The sequence below is a fragment of the Panthera leo genome, chromosome B2 (assembly GCF_018350215.1).
Source record: "Panthera leo isolate Ple1 chromosome B2, P.leo_Ple1_pat1.1, whole genome shotgun sequence".
NCBI lineage: Eukaryota > Metazoa > Chordata > Mammalia > Carnivora > Felidae > Panthera > Panthera leo.
Window position 1 is genome coordinate 39,995,501 of NC_056683.1, and position 5,794 is coordinate 40,001,294.

Below are 5,794 nucleotides of genomic sequence, written 5' to 3' on the forward strand. Positions count from 1 at the left end.
TATACTCTGAACTTAATCTGTATTCAGAAGTTCCAGCAATGAGTAAGACTGTAGACAGATAAGGTTTAGTCCTTCTGTTGAACTAAGTACCCCTGGGAACTATATAAAACTTCTATTTTGGGAATTTTCAAATACAGAATGAGGAAAGTATATATGCTTTCCCTGAATATCCTTCACCCAGCATCAACACTTACTGACATCTTTTCAGTTCTGTTTCATCGATCTCTCCCACTTGTTTTTCCTTTATTTTTTCTTCCTGGAGGTTTTTTTTTTTAAAGCAAACCCAAGACCTATGTCATTTAGGTCATCATGAATCTCACTCTGATGGACCTTTTTTCTTTCTATTTTTAAAATTAGAGATTCACAGCGTGTTGGCAAAAACAAAAATGTTCAGGGGCACCTGCATGGCTCAGTTGGTTAAGCATCCGACTTGGGCTCAGGTCATGATCTCCCAGTTTGTGAGTTTAAGCCCTGCATTGGCCTCTGCTGTCAGCTCAAAGCCCACTTCAGATCCTCTGTCTCCCTCTCTCTCTGCCTCCCTCCCCTGTCTCTGTCTCAAAAACAAGCAAACAAACAAAAATGTTCAGGGAGGTTCCATGTACCCTTTGCCCAGTTCCCCCCAGCGGTAGCATCTTGTATAACAAGTGCGGAATCAAACCCAGGAGATTGGCATTGGTACAACCCACAGAGCTTATTCGGATTTCATCTTGTCCTGTGTGTGTGTGTGTGTGTGTGTGTGTGTGTGTGTGTGTGCGCGCGCGCGCGCGCGCGCACGCGCGCGTTCTGTGCAGTTTGGTTATGTGTGGATTCACGTTAACAATCACCACAATCAAGATGCAGAACATTTCTGTCAATACCACTACTCTCCCATTTTGCTGCTTCTCCATAACCGCATCCACCTCTCCCCCATCCCAAGCCCCTGGTGGCTACTCTTCTGTTCATCTTTATAATTTTATATAAAGATTATTAATATATAAATGGGGGCACCTGGCTGGCTCAGTCAGAGCATGCAATTCTTGATCTCAGGGGTTGTGAGTTCAAGCCCCACGTTCGGCATAGAGTTTACTGGGGAAAAAAAAGATTGTTAATATAAATGGAATCATAAAGTTAATAGCCTTTTAATTTCACTCAGCATGTAAGATAGCCATCCGAGGTTGTGTGTTTCAGTAGTTCCTTTGGTTTTATTGCTGAGTCATACTTCCTGGTGTGGATATACCACAGTCTGTTTAACCATTCACACTTTGAGGAACATTGAGACCTGTGTCCAGTTTGGGCCTATTATGAATAAAGCAGCTAAGCACATTTGTGTATAGGTTTTTAGGTAAACATAAGTTTTGTTTCTCTGCAATAAACATCCAAGAATGCAATAAACATCCAAGAATGCAATTGCTGGGCCCTGTGGTAACGGCACACTTAACGTTAAGAACTGAAACTCTTTCCCAGAGTAGCTGTGCTGTTCTGCATTCCTCCTAGCAGTGTATGAGTGATCCAATTTCCACATCCTCACCAATATTTGGTGTTACACTTTTTAGTTACTTTAGCCCTTCTGATAGGTGTGTAGTAATATCTCACTGTGACCTTAATTTGTATTTTTCTAATGGCTAGATGTGCTTATTTCCTAGCTGGTGGAATCTTTTTTGTTTTTTGTTTTTTAATTTTTTTTTAATGTTTATTTATTTTTGAGACAGAGACAGAGTGCAAGTGGGGGAGGGTCAGAGAGAGAGGGAGACACAGAATCTGAAACAGGCTCCAGGCTCTGAGCTGTCAGCCCAGAGCCCAATGTGGGGCTTGAACCCACAAACCGTGAGATCATGACCTGAGCCAAAGTCGGCCGCTTAACCGGCTGAGCCACCCAGGCGCCTCCTAGCTGGTGGAATCCATTTGAGTCTTTTGCCTGTTGAATTTGAACTATCTCATTGGATTGTTTCTTTGTTTTGAGATTTCCTCATTCTAGATACAAGAACTTTGTCAGATGTGTGGTTTGCAAACACTTTGCCACTCCACAGCTTGCCTTTGTGTCCTCTCCACAGGCTCTTCAGCAAAGCACAGAGTTTTTAATTTTGAAGACCAATTTATCAGTGTTTTCCTTTATGGGCATTTTTAGTTTTTTGTATAAAAAGGTTTTAGGTTTTAGGCATATTGAGTTTTTCAGGTCTAAAATCTATTCACCAAAGCCCTAGCTCCCAAAAATCTTTCTCTATTTTTTTGTAACGTGTTTATAGATTTATGTTTTACATTTTAGTTCTTGATCTATTTTGAGTATATTTTTATCTAAGATGTGAGGTTTAGGGCCACCTGACTGGTTCAGTCGGTGAACCATGTACCTCTTGATCTTGAGGTTGTGGGTTTGAGTTCCATGTTGGGTGCAGAGATTATTAAAAAAAAAAAAAAAAAAAAAAAAATTAAAATATTTAAATAATATAAAATAATATTAAATATTTATATTTTTTAAAGATGTGTATTTATTTTATATATTATATTCATTTGTAAATTTATATTTAAATAATATTAAAATGTTAATATTTAAACAAATTATAAATGTTAATATAAAATATATGCATAAATATTTAAATTTAAATATAATTTTATGAATATTTATATTTATATATTTATAAACTTGTATTTATATTTAAGTACTAAAATATTAAAGTATTAAATGATAAAAATAATATTTTTTACATCTTTAAAGAATGAACTCAAACCCTTCATATTTTTTTTTTTAAGATATGAAGTTTGAGTTCATTATTTCGCCTATAAATGTCCAATTGACCCAGCACCTTTTGTTGAAAAGCTACTTTCTTTCATTGAATTAATTACATTTATACCTTTGTCAAAAATTAGTTTTTTTGTGTGGGTTGGTAGACTTTTATTTAAAAAAATTTTTTTTTTAATGTTTATTTTTGAGAAAGGGAGCGTGAGCGGGGAGGGGCAGAGAGAGAGGAAGACACAGAATCCGAAGCAGGCCCCAGGCTCCAAGCTGTCAGCACAGAGCCCGACGGGAGTCTCAAACCCACGAGCTATGAGATAATGACCTGAAGTCAGATGCTTAACCAACTGAGCCACCCAGGTGCCCTGATAGACTTTTTAAATTTATTTGTTTTTATTTTTGTTTTTTGTATTTTATTTATTTTAGACAGAAAGAAACAGAGCGCAAGCAGGGAAGGGGCAGAAAGAAAGGGAGACAGAATCTGAAGCAGGCTTCAAACTGTCAGCATAAAGCCTGATGTGGGACTTGAACTCACCGCAAGATCATGACCCAAGCCAAAGTTGGATGCTTAACCAACTGAGCCACCCAGGCACCCCAAACTTTTTTTAAAACATAATTACCATGTCCATATCATTCTTAACAAATGAACAGTGATTTCATTATTTCATTTGAGTTCATATTCAAATTTTTCCGGTTGTCTAAAAAATGTTTCTGTTTTTAATAGTTGGCTTGCTTGACTCAAGATCAAAATAAGGGGTGCCTGGGTGGCTCAGTCAGTTAAGCATCAGACTTCAGCTCAGGTCATGATCTCACGGTTCGTGCGTTCGAGCCCCACGTCAGGCTCTGTGCTGACAGCTCGGAGCCTGGGGCCTGCTTCAGATTCTGTGTCTCCCTCTCTCTCTCTGACCTTCCCCTGCTTGCACTGTCTCTCTCTCTCAAAAATAAATAACATTAAAAAAAATCAAAATAAGATCCACACACTGCACTTGGTTTTCTCATCTGTCTCTTTTTTATGTTTATTTATTTTTTGAGAGACAGAGTGTGAGTGGGGGAGGGACAGAGGGAGAGAGGGAGACACAGAATCCGAAGCAGGCTCCAAGCAGGTTCCAAGCAGGTTCCAAGCTGTCAGCGATGAACGTGATGTGGGGCTCAAACTCACAAGCTGTAAGATCATGACCTGAGCCGAAGTCAGACGCTTAACTGACTGAGCCACCCAGGCACCTCGGGTTTTCTCGTCTCTTAAGTATACACCAGTCCCTCGACTGTTCACTGAGAAGTATGCCCCTTCCTCGACCCCACCTCCATCAGCAGCCCCAGTCTAGGCGGGAGCAGGGACACTCAGCAGACCCCTTGTCTTTGTTTCTGACTAAGGGGTAGTTACATAGTGAGCAGTGAAAACAGAAACCAGTAACAACATGGCCTGGCCTCGGGGAACAAGCGTAAAAGAACGGACAGACTTAAGCTTCGTTTTTCTAGAATCCTAGAGTTGCTCTAAGAGGCCATGTGACTCAGTAGAACAAACCTTGCTGACGTTTGTATCTATGGCCCCCTCAACTTGCCAGCTGTGAAATCTTGGGCAAATCACTAAACTACAAAACCAGGTTCTATAAAATGGGATAATTATGATACCTTGTCAGGAAGGTGTAATGAGAATGTCTGTAACTGTGGCTTCTAAATGACACTATTATTCCATTGCCAGACCTTTCCTTTTTCTGTTGCTTTAAAAATTACGCATAAAAACTGATACTGGGGTGCCTGGGTGGCTCAGTCGGTTAAGCGTCTGACTTCAGCCCAGGTCATGGTCGCACGGTTCATGAGTTTGAGCCCTGCGTCCGGCTCTGTGCTGACAGCTCAGAGCCTAGAGCCTGCTTTGGATTCTGTGTGTTCCTTTCTCTCTGCCCCTGCCCTGCTCATGCTCTGTCTCTCTCAAAAATAAATAAACATTAAAAAAATAAAAAAACATACTAACTGGGATCCTAACTCTTGCCGATCACTGTTTTACACGTATTGACTCATTTACTCCTCACCGTTACCTCAATAGCAGATTTTCTTACCGTCTACATTTTCAGGTGGGGACATGGAGGTCCAGGGAGGTCGGTGACAACGCAGTCCACATGGCTGCTGAGTCATAAAGCTGCAGTCTGTGCCCAGCATTCTCCTCCCAAGCTCATGCTTTTTACCTTTCGCTCTTGCTTCTTGACCCTACACGCCTCTGTTCCTCAAATGCATTGAGCACTACTTTGTACGAAGCGATCCCCCACCGCATACCCACACTGTCGTTGGCCTGCGGGTGGGGGGAGGAGGGAGCTAGAAACAACCAGTGGCAGAGAGGGTGACAGTGAGGCAGGCTGAGGCTGCTAATCACTGCTCTTGTCCATTCCTTGATGAATAGACCAAGGGCCAAAAACATTTATGAAGGATTTTGAGCAGTTTATGAATAGATAGATCTGTAACAGATTATTAAGGAGACTTAAGGATGCCCTGGCACGAGGAGAACGAGGATCTTAGGCAGGGGGAAGTGCCTGTGGCACCTTTCACGGCCCTGATCAAACTTTTGGTGTGATCTAAGGTGGTATTTCTACTGGATTAAATGATGTGTTCCAATAGGAGTTGGGCTGCTCTTAAAAAAAAATCCGCAACTATAGTGGTGTAAGACAGAAAAGTATGCCTTCTATGAAAGCCTGAGTAGGTGGGTGCAGGCTGGCTTGATGGCCTGATGGTATCGTGTCCTTCTGTCCTGGCTCCTCCATCACCTCAGGTGACGTTCACACCCACGTGATGGAAGGCGGTTGCCACCCTGTCTGCTGGGTGTGCATTCCCGCCTGGGGGAAGGAGGCGGATGGGAGGTGTATGTAAAGGAGAACTCAACACCCAGAAGCTGCCCCATCCTAGTCAATGGCCCCACCGAACTGCAAGGGAAGTGAGGAAATGTGGGTTTCAGCGGAGCGGCTGGGTAAAATTTGGGAGCTATGCCCCCCTGGAGAGAACAAAGGAATGCATTTGGAGGACAAGTGGCAATCTGCCACAGATGAGGCCGAGGCCGTGTGCCAGGGAATCCCTTGGTGGGACAGGCGGCAAACGCTTCCT